General features: G+C 43.9%; 1 protein-coding gene across 1 annotated transcript in view; it reads right to left on the reverse strand.

Moving 5' to 3' along the window:
- Positions 1-17,400, reverse strand: part of LOC106650956 (N-alpha-acetyltransferase 15, NatA auxiliary subunit) — a 53,683-nt gene that overhangs the window by 3,804 nt on the left and 32,479 nt on the right. The gene's annotated exons all lie outside the window — the stretch shown is intronic.

Consider the following 17,400-nt stretch of genomic DNA (forward strand, 5'->3'; position numbering starts at 1 on the left):
CTTTTTTAAACCCATATAGATGTAATAAGAACTATATTTGTTTCCTAAATCCGAATTGATCAAAGTGTAACTAAAACTATTCAGTTCTTTTGTGTCAATAAAAGGTATAAAAATAATCAACTATAACAGCTTACTCTAAAAAATAAATTACTTCACTAACCAAAAGAATTTTTAAAATGCTTCATTTTCAGGTTAATTTTTTTATCGGTATCAAAAAATAATAATAAAAAAAAATTAAATAAATAAATGAAATACAAAACAAAATAAATAGTATTGTAAGTTCCATACAGTCAACACCGTAATGCAAGGTCGTTCTTAAGGTTTTGTTGTGTCTATCGGTTCTCTGTAGGCGTTCGACACCCTGGCAAAATAATTCTATCGTCGAATAAATACAAGCGGACAGTAGCGCCGCTGATATAATAGAGGATAAAAATATAGCTCTTGGGAAAAACGCGAGAATCGAGTCACGTGTGGCTTGGGTCACGTGCGAGTGCAGCAGCATGCACAGGCTCAAGAGAGCCTGCGAAGGCAACCGAAAGCAACTCAAGTCCGATATTACGACAGATACATGCAGCGGAGACTCGAGTTCCGTGTTCCGGATAAGCGTATTACGAAAAGTATAGTGCGTTGCGACTGTATTATAAGCGAACTCGAGCTCGAACGATAGATCGAGTGGCAGCAGCAGCAGCAGCAGCGGCGACGAAGGTATATATAATAGGCAATCGAGTGCAGAGCGTGTCCGTAGTCCAAGGGTGCATTGCCGCGAGACAAAAGAATGGAATTTCTCGCACGAACGCAGCGGAGATCTATTTAGAATGCCTTGGTTAACTTTGCAATTATCAGGACATTCCAGTATTCAATTCGTTTACGGAACCGATCGTTTGATAACTGTAGCACATTTTATTATGTTATTCAATCGACCGAACGTTTCTAGAGTGGTCGAGTAATGAAATTGATGAACGCTGAAAAAAAAAAATTGTATTCCACTACGAAGAGACTGGGTGGTGGTTCTGGTCTATCCCGAAAATATCGGTGAGAAAACGACGACCTGTGCATAAAACACGCAAAGCCACTTGCTATATATTGTGCCGGGTATCCCAAGGATTTCGCGTTTAAGGCCCTGGCTCTATTATTCAAACGTATACATATCGATTTTCTCGCTCGTGTATAGGCTACGTACTTCGTTTACGTTAATCCTGCCCTCGTCCGTAGACGTATACGTTGTTATACGCATGTATGAACCGGACGAGCATATATGTAAACATAAATCTGATCCGCCTTCGGGATATTGATACGAGATCTAAAGCATTATTAAAAAGTGATTTGTAGTTTTATATTATTTTTTCGCCAAAGCGCCAGGACTCGTTGTCTTTAAACTTTTCTTTGATTCGTCTGGCAATACTCGTACAGCGAAACGCCTCCCATGCACTTGCAGTACTCTTGTTCAGTCGGTTTAAAAAGTAAATTAAGTAGATTAGATTAAGAGATGAAAGTTGGCGATTACGAGCGGCAGAAAGCGTCGACGCGGTGCATGAGGCAGGTAGGCACAGGCGTCGGCAGTAGCACTCGTTACCTAAATAATCGAAAACAATGCGAATAACTCGTTAAGTTCGATTTATGAATCATATTGTACACGAGTGAGCGAGAGAGGGAGAGAGACAGAAAAAGAAAAAGAGAGACAGGGCATTGATCGGAGAAAAAAATTCGAGTCAACAATGAGCGCTGCGCTCGCCTTGTAAATTCGGTAATACGATTGTGAATTGTTCTTCACTCTCGCTCTCTTCTTTCTCTTTACACATGCGCGGTCGTTGTGCATGTGTATACATACGTGTGCACGTCTATATATTATATTGTCTGAGTGTGAATGTTTTTACGTGTGTGTGTATGCGTGTATAATATACACAACTGTATAGCAGGTACTGGTGCAGCGCGCACATAAGCGAGTCTCACGCTAATACGAGAACAGCCGTGGGGCGCCGCGCCGCGCGCTTTGTGCAGCTTACGCAAAACTTTTAACTTGGGCTCCCGATTTATCGGCACATGTTCATCAATATGCATATATACAGGTAGGCTGCTGCTTATATGAATACGAAAAAATGCGGCCGATATGACGTTGCACCGCGCAGGGAGAATAAAACGTATAATACGTTCGGTGGTATGTGTGGCCGGGCCACTATATACTCGCGATTTCAGCGCGCGGGTGCCATGCTCAAGCACCATTAAGCTTTTAATTATGTATATATGGAATAATATTTATACATCAAGAGGGAGAAATACATAGAGAAAAGAGAGAGTCGCCGGCGCGCATTAATCCGTCTCGACCATATAATATAATAATACGAGCTACACGCAAGAGTGGCTCTTTGACTGCGGTGCGCCCGCGCGCTTACGCAACTGATACGCGATATGTTATATGCCGCAATTCTTATGACGTTACCGCGAATAGCCACTGCGATACGCCCATAATAATTCGAATTATCAAAAGTTACTTCTTGACATTCGTACAGCTCGAAATCACGCGTCGCGACGCCAGGCAACACCGAATTTCGATGATCTCGTAAAACGATACACACGTCCAATTGACGCACTACTACTCAGCGTATCGCAGTCGTGCTCGTGTCACGCTTGGCGATTCTTGAATAGCCGCTGCTCTATAGTTGATTGATTTTGATTCTCTGCAGCCCTCAGCAGCAGAATGCAATTATTATCGTGTACATTCGCTCGCACTGTGTTTATGGTTCGCCATCACAACACGGCTACGTGTACTACAATTCAATTTTAATAAAAAGTAACGAGCCACACTACTTTTGCGAGCCAATCTCGTAATAATGATAATCGCATAATTCCAACAGCATGCGAGTGAAAAAAAAATTTACTCTAATAAATATAATTAAAACAATCATTTTCACTAAGAAAATTATACATACATTGACTCGAAAAGTGTGCAAGTTACGACATATTTGCGCGCAGGCGCTCGTTCATTATGCCCAAGTCGATTATGTATGGACGCGCCGCGGCTCCTCCAAACATGAACCCGCGTCGTTGATTTAGTGTCTTATGCACATACATATAAACTTATACGCCTATATATGTACGGGCGACGTATCGTGCGAGAAGCTCGGATAGACGTTTCCTGTCTTTATTAGCTCTTTACGTAAAGTCGCTCGTAGCTCAATTTTGCAAATACAATACCAACGCGTATTATATGCGCCAACTAATTCACTCAACGATATTTTTTTCAATTTGTTGGAGTATGGGGGGGAATGTTTTTATGGTGCTTTATTCGATAATATTAAAAAATTATAATTCACGCACGTTTTAAAGAAAAAAAACTCTCACATAACATACGAGTTGTAGAGCATATCGTAATTATATGTACAAGACTTTACTCGAGTTTCTCGAGGAAATTCTCTTTGCTGTGAAAATGATATGAAAAAACTCTCAAAGCATTATTTTATTTTTCCCTTACAACTACGAAAAACTACCCTGCTCTTTGCTAACAAGGATACCACGAGTTCTTCTCTGAACATTTTTTTAGGGACTCCTTCATGAATATGGCCTCGTATGGACTCCTTGTAAGTTCCATTTACAATTTAAGAGATTTTCTAGTAAAAAAGTTATTAGTTTGAGATAATTTAATCAATTTTACTTGTACTATAATGGGTTTCACAAAACTTTTTTCAAGATTTTTTTGTTTCTTAATGAGAAAACAACTCATATCAAAACTGAAAATAATTGACAACTCGAACTTTGGTCAGTCAACGATTTTAGCTCTTGCATTAGCATAATGCATCACTAACTTTTCAGTTGTAATGCTAATTAGGCGTTAAATTCTTTCGAAGCTTTCAACGAGGACTATTTTCGCAGCCAATGATCATTAGACTAACGCGCCTAAAAGTAAATACTTCGCGTCGAGCAACAGTACACATTAAATAACTCGCAGTCCAGCAGCACATTACAACGCACAAGTTGTGTACGCGATGTATGTAAATTTCGTACTCGCCGTGTGCGTACGTGCCCATAATTTGGACCGCGCGCAGTTACGGGACAAGTAAAGAAATTGGCAGCGCGCGGTTAAGCGAGCCCGGGCCTGTGTGGAGCCAGCGCCGTTTGCGCCAATCAATTTTCCATAGACAAACGCACTTTATTTAATAATAGCCATTAGAGTCGCTAGGCGCGTGCAGTTGGCTTTACTATAGCCGAGCATAATCTTGCGCGCGCGTCTGCGGTCGCACAATGCACCGAGCCGCAGAGATCGCCTTCCGAAGTCCGTTGCGCATTGCTCGCGTACACGGCGGTGCGGCACGAAAATCGCAAAGTAGATCTCGGTCCGCGATTCAAACTCTCGTATATATAATAAAGTTACGAATGACGCGAGAAGTTTGACAGACTCTCCTTTAATATCCGGTCCCAATCCGCGATCCAGATTTCATCGATTTGCCTTTGTTCGCCTCTCGGAGCTTACGTTTATACACGGACTATACGCGACAGGGCGACTAGAGCTATCGCCACCACCGCAGCCGCTGCTGCTGCTGTTGCTGCTATTCACCCGGCTACACACGCCCATGCGCACTTGGCTGCTCCAAGACAATTTTCCGTCCGGCGCTATATAGAAAGTAGGTGCACTCGCGCGCGCATACACACACACACACACACAGGCTATATATATACGACGCAAGCATAATATTGCATGCGCAAATACATAATGCCCTCGCGGCTATGTGGATTGCAACTGTAATCGCAGCGCGCGCACACACACGTACACGTTCATACATACGTAAATAAGAAAACTACCGAGAGCGCGCGCTATATCGAATAGAAATGCAATCGCACACAGTGAGTCGTCGTGCGGCCAGCGTGTTTGACTACAGGACACAATTCAGTCAAATTGGATTGTCGCATAACGCGAACGCGTAACTCCAGGGCTCCTCGTACAGTGTCTTCTGTCAACTGTGGATATGATATCCTGCAGCAACGGGGAGTCCCTATCGCTTTCAAAGGAATATCCTCGAGGCAATGTAGGGCCGACTCGAAATTAGTCCCTGCTGACGTCAGCGGTCATTTTGAGTCATTGCGCGCGTGTATTTAAATGCTCGAAACGTTAATGGCTATTACGATTGCAGGTGCCGCTTTTTTCAATCTCTTCTCAAATTTTAATCTTGCTCGTCTCTAGTCTCAGTCTGCTGACTAATAAAAATACTTTTAATAATGTTTCAGCATTACAGTCTAGCATTTTTTGTTTTTTTTTTAGTAGAAAGTTTACCTCCTGATCAAATCAAGAAACCGTCGAGCTTTTAAATAGATCCATATTTTTGATCTGTAATCGATGGCGTGTTACATAGTCCTTTGTTACAATGGCAACGCTCATAAGTACGGTGCGCAGGTAACTCAAGTTCCAATAGTCTTTGCGCGCATTAGAATCGAGAGAAATCACATAGAATGGTCGGATATAGATTTAGTTTTGTTTTCTATATCGTCGAATCGATCGCACGGGTCGAGAATCGAGAGCCTTTGATAAATTGTTTGGTCGCCAGTTTGCTGTTGCAGCTATCGAAGAGTTACTATTACGCTCGCACGCATATGTATCGAGTGAAAATGTATGCGAATGTTGTCCACACAGGAACACATTCAGGTGTATACGTTGTCAGTCAATACGGAGTATTTCGAGTTTTCTAAAAAAAGAATCTCACAATTGATTTGGCTTGCGTGAGCTTATCCAACAAAGGAGAACGAATTTTATCCTGGCAACGTATCGCTCTTGAGGGAACTATTACTTGTGGCTATTACCAATATGTTTCGTATGAGTTTTTAGATTGAGATTATTCACTGAAAATCTGAGATGCCGAGCGAAAAAAATTTCAACTTCAAGTTCGATACAAAGTTCATCATCCGTGGTAATCTACTTGAACTCATAAATATTTGGTCTGGGGATTACAATTGCTACCTTTACAGAAAACGTGGATATCCTTTGTGATTATTATAGTATATTTTATAATTTATTCAATTTGCCAAGTCATATTTTTCAGGTTGAAAATTTTATCTGTGCTTGGTAGATGTAGAGAATGTAGATGCGGGTAGTTGGAAAGCTATATCGGTCCCGATCGACATTATTTTTGAACTCAAAAATTAACTTCCGCGAAACAAACTCGCATTAATTCGTTTAATAAGATATTTTTATGGACAATTTTATCGATATATTTAATAACCACCGATTCAAAGAAGTATCCAAGAACATGGAAGAAAGGAAACAAGTATAAGCAAACTATCGTCGTATATTTTCAAATTATTTGTCTAAATAAATTGATAAAGTTAAGCTCGACGGCGGCGTTAGGTGTTCGTGCATGAATTGAAAATTCAGTGCTGCATGCGCGCACCCGATCGTTTAACATTCATATAAAGCTATAAGCAGCTATAAAAGCTCAAAAGAACTTAATTCGTTATATTTTCGTGCACTGTTTTATACATGTAGCATGCGAAAAGAAACGTGTATGGTGGATTTCGTCGAGTCGAGAGAGCTCCGGCTAAATAAATTGGCAAAGAATAAAATGAAAATCTTTATAGCCTTTACTATTTGACAAGAATCGATTTCACGTTTTATGCGGAGCGCGTGGTCGACTTTTCTCTCTCTCTCTCTCTCCCTCTCGATCTCTCGAGGCGCGCATGCACACGGGGCACACACACAAGTATAGAGTCGTTGAGATAACATCGAACGAACAAAGAGTCGCGGGCGCGCGCGAGATCTGGCAAAGGTAATTCTCTCGTACGGCGTACTGGCGGAGAGTAGCCTGGTTTTTCCAATCGGGGTGAATTTCACGCGTAAATCACGGCGAGTCCACGTACCTATATATGTATATAATAATGATAATAAATGTATACACCGTACGTGGCGTATACAAAGCAATACGTGGCCCGTTGTTGTGTGCGCCCGTTGTGGAATCGGCAGTGCAGTCAGTATAATACAGCTCGGGAGAGAACATTAGCGAAGTGGCGGCGGCCGCGGTGAAGGGTGCGGGCGAGTATGTACGTGGATCGCAGGCAGCAGCAGCAGCGTGGCCAGGGCGTGGTCGGGCGGCACCGCCGCCGCCGCTGCTGCTGCTGCATAGTAGTACGTTCTGCTCCTTTTCTGCCGCTTTGCCGTGTGCTGCGCGTACTTGGGCCGTCTCTGCGAAATAAGAAAGGTGCCAGCAGCAAAGTCATGCGGGGGCTTTCTCGAGCTGCAGCAACACATACATGCACATGCACGTGGCCCCGCGTTAGGCTTTGCTTAGCGAGTGCAGCCAAAGGCGTACCGAGAGCGAAGCCACTGGAATTTGCCAACTTCCCATGGTTCAATTTGGTGCACTGTACGTAATATATAATATACGTATGTACGTGTATAGATAGCCGCGTGCAGCTCGTGCCCGCGCCAAAGCCGAGCGAGTGCACATGCGGTGGTGTACGGGTCGAGCGCGCAGTTCGCGTGCTGCGCGCCGAGAGCCGCTACTGCACATATAACGAGAGTTGCTACAGCAAGAGCAAAGAGAGAGAGAGAGAAAGAGAAAGAGAGAGAAGTCGCTCGGAGTGCGGGCTTATACGGAGCGGATAAGGCGACCGAGAGAAAAACTCACTTGTTGGCCTGTCACAATCGAAACACGCGGATTTTTGCTGGATGGTGTTCGTTCGTGTTCTCCCTTTTGAACTCTCTCAATCCAAAGTTATGCTTTCTGTATTTAGATACGCCACTGTTGATAATTACGTGAGCCGCCCTTCACTGGGCAACGAATGCATGCCATCGGTTCTGCTTGTACTTTCAAGGGCCATTTCTCCCTTTCAAATTTACTTTCTCTGTACACGATCATTTTGAAAAAGAAAAAAGAAAAAGGACCATCCAAACTGTACGGAATATTATAAACGCACGACTGTTTTCGAGTTTGGCTTATTTCCAATCAACTATATGTTGTAGCACTTCCATTTACGGCCTCAAAGATCAATGCATATATAAAAACATACATTTCAATATTAGTCGAGGAGCACGAGTACCGACTTTTGACAATGAAAAAATAGCTATATGTCTAATCTGCGGGCTTATGTGCGCGCTTATATCTTTACGCGCGCGCACGGGGGTATATAAAAGACTCGTTTGGAGCCGTCACGATTCAAGGATTTCTCACGTTGCGCACGCGCGAGCTATATAGCAAGGCAGCAGTACGCGGATACTTACTTAGTTTACTGCTACTATATGTATTGGACTTGAATGATATACGCTGTACGTATATATATATACGCGCGACCGAATAGTAATTGAGGTATGTATATTGGGAAACCGAAACTAACGCCGTTGCCACCGCCACGCTGCACTCTCAGATGCCCGGGAGTGTGTGTGTGTATGTATAGCGCCTGCAGTTCGATCGCTATTGTTAATCCCATTGGACCAAGCGCCGCTATAATACAAATTACGCACTCGAACGAGCTGACAGACTCGGGGTATTCACCCTGCCGGCGCAATCGTCTTCGAAATTCTCCAATCTCGTTAACTCTCGGGCTCGTACACGACTGAATGCATCGAAACTTCCGATAAATCGAGAAACAATCGATGAGGAGTTGTCAGTAGGAAAGCGTCAAGACGCGCCCACGCACGAAGACACTTGCGAGTTCGTGTACGTGACGGCAATCCAATATCTCCGAGGACGTTTTGACTTTAATAATTGACGTAAGTGGCGATCGGTTAAAACGAGCTTCTCCGGAACATATCCCGGGTCATTGCTATTGAAATTGCCGAGTGTCAAGTGCAGCTCATATCAATAACGCCAGCTAGGCTGCCTGCGATCTTATACATGGGAGAAAGAAAAATGTATCACTTTCTTTCGCGTATTACAAACGTATACGAGCTATGCAAAAAGTGGCATTAATAAGCTGTTGCGCGAGTATGTGTCGAGCAAAGCCGTCAATTAAGCCGAAGATTTGCCTGCAGCGTCAACGAGCGGAACGCATAGTACACATACACACGTATGAGAGAAAACCGCGAGGCGATAGCGCGAAAACTCGATCGGAAAAACTGTTAGAAAGCCAAAAATACCAAGCGAGCAGCTCGTTGACGCGCGCTCCAGTGTTACACACGCTCGGTGCATTTTAATTCCCGCGTGCGCTCGCGAGTGTACGCTGGTGCAGCGCGGGAAAACGCGCGACGATGACCGCGGTGTCGCCCGGCAGTTGGCGCGTACTGTACTTACGCTAGCTAGTGGAGATTGTGACACCTCATTGAATTTCGATAAGGAGCGAAGGAAAATTTGCTTAGAATTAACATTTTGCCACGCCGCGTCGCCTCGTCGGTGCACACAAAATATGTGCGCGCTTGCAGAATTGGCCACGCCTTTTTCCGTGTTTCTCGTACGTGCGCATTGGCTTTTCTGTTTATAGTGCCTAGTCCCATGGACCCCTCAACTTCGATATAGTTCTGGACCGCGCGAACTCTGAGATTTTTTTCTCTCCTATTTGCGAATAATGCCCCGAGCATTGTCCGCCTTTTACCCTCGCCTTTATACATTAATAAGCGCAAATTATTAATGCAGCGTTCTGTAACACGTATTTTTTAAGCGCGCGCTGTTATTTACGCGTACATTGTGTACACTAAAATTCAAATTACACTTGTTACGCTCGCAAAATGAATAAAATCCGGGCTTATTTTTACATGCAAAACTTGTAAATGCTGACGTTCAAGAGTTCGTGACGACATCGAAAAGCTGACCCTTATTTTATCATTCGTATACGAGTGAAAGCGTCGGCGAAGCTATAACACAGTTTCGTTTATAATTACACGAACTTTCCACAAACTTGCTAGTAAATCAATTTCCTACCGTTTTTTTTCTATTTTTTTTCTATTTTTTTTTTGTTTATAAAGTTGTTTTTGTGATTTAATTCATTTGCCTTATATCACGTGGTTTTTATTTTTGTTGCGTTGTAAAATGATTTACGAGCCAGAGAGCCACAACGCGATAATCGAAGCTTGAAAAATCCGCGCCACAGGAATTACATGTGCACTCGTGGATTGCGTTAGTTTTTCATGTACAGTTTTATTGCGATCAAAGTTCGCAGGAGCGTGAAAAATGTTTTTCCATCGATATATTTCTGTGGGAAAAGAAAATTTTGCCATCTACGCATGAAGTAAAAAAAAATTACCCGTAAAGAAGAATTTGCATATTTAAAAAAGTTTTTTAAGGAAAAATATGCGCAGCAAAAATCTCTACTCGTGTATAGAGTTGCCGACAGTTCTTGACTTGAAATTCTCCTAGCTCTGATACGAGAGAGAGAAAAAAAAATGAAAAAATAAATAAGACGAAGACGAATAGATGGGTTAAAATGAAAAATGTTATATACCCTCATGGGGATTTTATTTTTCAAGAAGACAGAGCTTCTCCAGAAGTAGTATCATAAAAAGTTGGAGCGCTATGTAGCGCGGCAGCGAGCAGCAGCAGCAGCGCACGTTACGTCGAAAAGAATGATTTAATAGAAAAGTGCAAAGTGGGCGTGCAAATTATGTATGTATACACTACGGCGCGCAGGTTTATGGACTTATTGTGCAATGAGCGTGCGCGCGCGCTACCAAACGCATTCCAGAGTCTTAGCGAGCATACACACACATACGTTTACGCGCGAGTATTTTTCGATCGGCTCTATGTACGTATAATACGTTGTAGGACGCGCGAAGGCGCGAGGATGAGCCGAAGCGATCGCAGGCCCACGCAATGTTCGCGCACGCGTAACAGAAAAATTATCAAGTGCTATGTACGCTTGAAACCTCGGTAACTCGATGTGTTCATCCGAGAGGCTTAAACTTTAAAGAGCTTCGAGATGCCTAAACTGAACGAATATGTATGCTTAGCGCTATTTTCAATCCCAGATAAATGATGGATCGAACGGCTTCGAATACATCCTATACATAATGAAGCCTCGATACTACTGCTGGTAAATCAATGGCTTGCGATTCGGTAATGCGATAAGCTCCAACGTACACGCTTGCACTACTGTGCGCTGAAGCCGCTGTAAGCAAGGCTGGCCGATAAGCAGTGGCCCATCATATTTCATGGACGCGCGCGACTGATGGATTTCGGCTGAAATCTTACTGGAAAGCTTGCCAAGCGCTACTCGCGTACCGTATAGCCGTGATATACAAAGAAAAAATAATAAATGATCTTTGGCGATCGACGCACAGCTGCTGCTGTTCACCTCGAAGCTCCTGGGATGAAAGGAAGTACGTGCCATAACATACGTAAACGCACACTACCCGCTGAGTGCAAATTCATCGAGTCCGATGCACCGTAGATTTACTATAGCGATAATGTGCACTATACGATATACCGACGAGCAACCATAAGCAATAGGGGAGAACCCCCGTTTATGGCGCACTTAAGGAATTTTCGACTAGTATAAAAAATGTATCATTTGAAACACAATACCCAATATGCCTAATGATAGTTAGAGTATTTATCTTTGTTTGGGTATTTTTATTATTGCCAAAAATATAATTTTTTCCCCCTTAATCAAGCATCGAAAAAATTCTGTCACATTGCTGCGCAAGGCTTGCTATTGCCTTTTGCGGCGCACATTATTCCTATTCTGGCGCACAGAATCCTTGCCCGGACTTAACTTATTGAAATAATGTAGTGCAAATCAAATATAATTTGTGAATGACAATATCAATGATGTATAATGAATTAGCGTATTGTTTTGAATCATTAAATAGTTTTATTGAACTTGAATTGCATTCCCAATTTACTCTACTAAACTAGGTTAGGTTTCATAATCATAATATTACAAGAGAAAGGTTGCACTTTTTCATTCGCCGATATTTTTTTGTTAAAGATATTTTTCAATTTTTTTTTCCGGTAGATAAGCTTTAAAATGTTTCTAGATTACTAAAATACCACTACTATTTTGAAAAATAATTTTTAAAGTACTTAACGAAGGGTGCGCCAAATTAGGCGATTGCGCCATAATCGGGCATTCTCCCCTACGCGTGAGCTAGCATCGAGCTTGAATCTTGGATCTCTGCGAACGATCGACGTGTTATTGAAGTTAGACGAACACTAGCGATGACTCGAGGCTCGTAATTTTACTAGGGAAGAGAATTTGGTTTTAGTTATTTTAGCTACTGTTGAAACCTCACTTCAGACGATACCGTCATTCTCGCCATTGAAGTAATACAGCACTCGGGCAGAGAGTTATTTGCTCATCGCAGCGCTGCTTTTTGCATGTTTGACCGTAATATCGCGTAACTGATTTTGCGCAGCGCTTCGCCCTTGCGTTACAATAAATAGGCGGTTACACACACACACGGTACACGAGCTAGCGCACGCATCTATTTTATCTATAAAATAATTATTAATATCGAGCGAAGGCACACACGCGCGTGAGCACAATAATTACTGGCTTAAGCTCGCGGATTTTCAATTAAATCGCCATGAAATTTGCTTGGAAAATTTCGCAAAACGTTGCAAAAGCCGAGCACACGAACTTTTTGAGTTTACACACTCAGGGCGGAGGACTCGGGAAAATATGTTTACTTTTTGCCAACGCGTGTACAGAAATATACAAGTTTACCTCTGAGGCCGCTAATTAACTGATGGGCGCGAGCGCTTTCGGCTCCATTCGTTTCGGTAAAAGCGGCTGGTAGCAGGCAAGAGAGAGCCCAGAAAACAATAAACCCATGGAGAGGCAAACAAAAGTGAAATATAAATGTTATAATTATACATCCGCGCAGCGAATGCCTCTCTAACGAGGCATTTGCATGAAAATCTCGAAGGAAAAGAGAGAATTAAGGCGCATTAAAAAGGAGAGTCTCGCGGCTTGTGAATTCGCTGCGGGGAATTTGGTGACAGAGCGCGCCGTGCGCGGTCGCGCGTGTGTAGATGTTTATCGATAATGTGGGAAGAAAACGGAGCTATGTAGCTGTGGCTGCTGCTGCTGCTGCACAGCCCAGACCAGAAGATTGAGATCTCGCAAAAGCCGAATCGCTTTTAATTGAGAGTGTAAGCGCGTGCCGAGTGCGAAATCTTTGCGCGTGTTTAGCCTAGGTGTATGCACACCGGACACAAACACACACACACGCGACGTATAGAGAGCATAATACGAATGCACATAGTCCGCATGTATGTGTTGTAACACAAGAGATACCGTTGGGGAGCACGAGAGAAAGAGGAAGAGAGGTAATGTGTCGCGCGCGCACGCTCGCGATTCGCAATTCACTTTCGCCGTATCATACACGGAGCCGACGCCGCCGCTATTTTCTCGTGTCTTCCCCCACTTCTCTTGGTCGATATGGCTCTCTTGCCACTGAGATTGCTCTCCCTTATTATTTTTGTGCGCGCATAGAGAGGCAAGGTCGATGCACCGCTGCTGCTGCTGCTCTCGACACACACACACACACACACACGAACACACACACACACAGTGCAGCGCAATCAACGTCCGATGCAGTCGACGGTGCACCTATATAAACATACTACCTGCTGCCGCCTCGCGCGCGCTCATTTTCATAAATCCAGATTCGAGATTCATGAGCGCACCGCCGCGCGGATAGCTCGATTTGTTCCTTTCGCGAGAAAACATACGAGATTCAATCGGAAAAATGAAAGTATCGTATCTTTCAAACTGCGGCGATAATTAATATCCTTTATGCACCGCGGATTTTCATCGTTTATTCGAACATTAGAAATCCGGACTGACGCGTACCGCTGCTCTCGTTCGCGCATATTTCTAGGGTACGTACGCCGAGCTTTGATATTATCATCATCGCAGCTGACTGCCTCTCAACGAGGTGTCAAACGTTCGCGCGCGCGGTAACCGATGATTTCTGCGCTGCGCGATCAGCAGCTGACGATCGTCGATCTTCCGATCGTTGCCACTGCTTAATGCTTTGATGTTTTTTTAATTGATTTTGTCACGATCGACTAGAAATCGAGGTCATTATGATACCTTGATCCGCCACTGTGGAGTGCGTCAAGAGTATGTACGCTTTTGTCCTTATCAAAGCACGATGGAGTGGAATTCTTTTTACATAATTAAAAACTTACGCTTATACGAAGATTTGGCAAAGTGATATAGTTACGCATCAATGTTTAAACTCACCTGAAACAAAGCAAAAAAATGTATGATTAATATACGGCGACGTAACGTTGTTTTTGTTTTATTCTAAACGTATGAATACAAGTACAGGTGCAGCTCGAGTCGCGTATACGCAACACAAACCGCATCGAAAATGGAAAAAACGTATTAAAATCGCACAAGTATCCGCGCGCGGAGAATTGGTTTAATCTGCGAGAAAAACAATGAATCCGCGTGCAGGCGGTGAAACGTGCAGCAGAAGGTTCCCACTCGTGCATATACATACACAGGCATTTTTTCTCCGCATCCTCCGAACGAAAGATAAATGGCGAGAAATTCTCGTCGGAAGTGTTCATTAAGACACACGTGGCAGGAGCAGCAGCAGCGGCGGCACCAAGGTGAGATCTCTCACACGGCATTGTCGAGAGATGTTTTGGCACTCTACTCGCGCGTCCCGAACGAAAGCCGAAAGCTATAGTAAGCCGAGATCGTGCTACGCTTCAACGCAGAGCAACTGCCATGGTGGCAGCTATGTAGCTATAGCGCATACGAGTGCATGTACGTATGCAATCATAGGCGCCATATACAGAAGTGCGCTCGCTCGTCGGTTCACGCAATTAGCGCGCGCGCGACCCTTCGCCGTGATCTTGAATCCACACACGATGCTCACGAAGGATCGCGACTAGTGTATACGGGGGGAGCGAGCTGTTCGCGATTCCCACGACTCGCCTTGTTCTCTCGTGCGCACGCGGCATTGTTGGCAAAGCTTATTATATATACGCGCTCTTACGACGGCCTTATACGATATTTACCGTGCACACACCGCGAGACAATGTGCGCGCGAGCTCGTGTGTACGTGCGCGAATGCGTGTATAATTGTTGTTGCTTCGCGCATTCATATGTGTGTGTGTTTGTATGTATAAGGCGCGATTCGATCGGTAGTAGCAGCGGTGTGGGCCTCTCGCCGCCGAGCAACGCTGCGCCACGAATTGTTTTCGCTTTCGCGCAAAAATTATACGCGGGAACCGCATTTTATATGTACTTATAATATGGCGGCTCAAGCTCGCATTCGCTACGACGACGACGGCGACGACGCCAGTGAATTTTCGCGCCGAATATAATCGTTGCCGCATAAAGGCGTTGGCTTGTAGCTCGACGCTTCGGGCTGATAAATATACAGCCTCACGAACTTGGGTGCAATAACACGCTTGTCGCTGCTGCTGTGCATGTAAGTTCACCGCAGCGCATTTGTCTCTGCGTAAACCTACTGCCGCCGCTGCTGTATACACGCCTGCACCTCGCCGCTGCTGCAGCCGGCATCGCATTGAGAAACAGTGGAATATTTGCTCCGTTTCCAACCTGCTCTCTCGGTACAGTTCGCGCGAGTATAAACCTTTGACTGAGCTCAGTCGCTACCGAGTTTTTCGACTTTCAAAAAATATACACGAGAATGATAAAATTACAAGGTCCTTTGGGCTGCACACAGGAGAAAAAGTCCGGCGCTGCCGCTCCGAAGCAGCGACTGTGTATAAGCGCTTTTTGTCGAGCGGCCCGAGAGCGCTCGAAAAATACATTTCAGCTCGAGCTAAATACAATAACAAGGTACACCGGCGGCGCGGCAAGGGAGAAAAGACGCCTACGAAAGTTATTCGGTCCAAGTATGACAGAAGTGTGCAGCAGCAGTAGCGCAGCAAGCCACGCGGGACGGCGACGGATGCAAAGCGTGCAAGTTTTTTTGAATTCGAGAAGCAGGTCGTAAACGAAGTCGCTCGCTTACTCGCGCGCGTCTTCTTTTACAGCAGCCATAGCAGCAGCAGCAGCACAGGCCGTGACCCACATACACGCGCCTGCACAGCAATCTCAATTTTTTAGCAAGCGAGCGCGCCCCGCCGCTACTACTACGCTATGCTAGGCGCTACGAAGCTAACTCATGCAGCTGTGTACACGTTTTCTCGTGCATTCAACCCCGACTAATAGGCCGAACAAATAACTCCTTTACTTTTCGTCGAGGAAATTTTTCTCCTGACAAGCAAAACGAATCCAAACGTCACAAAAGCAGCCTATAATAGCATGGCGTGTGCGCGAAGAGCTTTGTACATCGCGGCTTATGGAAAAGCTCAGCGAGTGAAAAAAGTCATCGCTGCAGCGAGAGCAAGAGAGAAAATGATGACGTCGAGAAAATGCCTGAACCGACGCGCACTCGGTACTTCAACGCAGCGAGTTTTCTGTTAGGCAACTGGGAAAAAGGACCTAGATGAATAATTTGTCACCATGATCCTGCGCATATGAATAAAAGTAACCGTTTCGACGGTCATTACCGGGTTAGCACTGCATAAAAAAAAAGTACCTCTCGAGGATATCCGGCGGTGCTCGACGATGACCCCGGCTACGTTTCAAATGCAAAATGAAAGTATTACTGCAGAAAAACGTTGCATTTTACATCCACCTGTGTTCTTTTATTTATTCGTTCTCATTCAAAATTCACACGAGGGGTTTGTTTTAATCACTTTAGCATCCGTTGCATATACAGAGTGCAGTGCGTAAAACTAGCACAAATGAAAAATTACTGATGGCTCAGAATTTTTTTTTTTTTTAAATAAATGTAAGGCGACTTTTTTAACGAGCGGCTTTGCTAACGATCGCTATGGTAAACTTAAAAATACTCGAGCTCGCACGATTTTTTTCTATTAAAACCAATCTTAATTGAAGAGCGCGAGCAAACTAAAAAAATACTCGGAGGAAAAAAATGGATTGTTAGATGTAGTGAAATATACTCGCAGGGGAGGAAAGCCTTCCGAATCGAAAGGAGAAAAAAATCCATTGAAAGAGAGTTCAACTGAACCAGATAAACTTACGTAAAATTGCTTTTGATGCGTCGGCTTAATGACTGGAAATTAAAGATACTGCTGCCTTCACTTTGGCAGTTCAAGTGCGTATGTAACGCCATTACTTATAAAAAGAGTACTAAACATTGAGTCAAGAGCAATAAACGATGGATGACGAGAAAGCCGGCGCGGTATAATAAATGAAATGTCTGGCGTAATACGATGCCAGCACAAAGATTCGACTATTATTCGAACACTCGAAGCTAAATAAGAATTGTTATGTACTTCGGCTTTAAATAATGTCACTTGATGTGCACAAGTGCAATTTCGCAATTTCGCAATTTTGATTGAGTGCATAATAGATTTGGCAAATTCAATGACGTATCAGTATTAAGTACGCCTTCTTATGTCACCGTACACAAATAAAACGCGTACGCAGAGCCTCTGGCATCTCTATATAAAGAGCTATAACTTTTCTTTCCTCGTATTATCTGTT

The sequence above is a fragment of the Trichogramma pretiosum genome, unplaced genomic scaffold, assembly GCF_000599845.2.
Source record: "Trichogramma pretiosum strain Unisexual culture from Peru unplaced genomic scaffold, Tpre_2.0 scaffold3, whole genome shotgun sequence".
Classification (NCBI taxonomy): domain Eukaryota; kingdom Metazoa; phylum Arthropoda; class Insecta; order Hymenoptera; family Trichogrammatidae; genus Trichogramma; species Trichogramma pretiosum.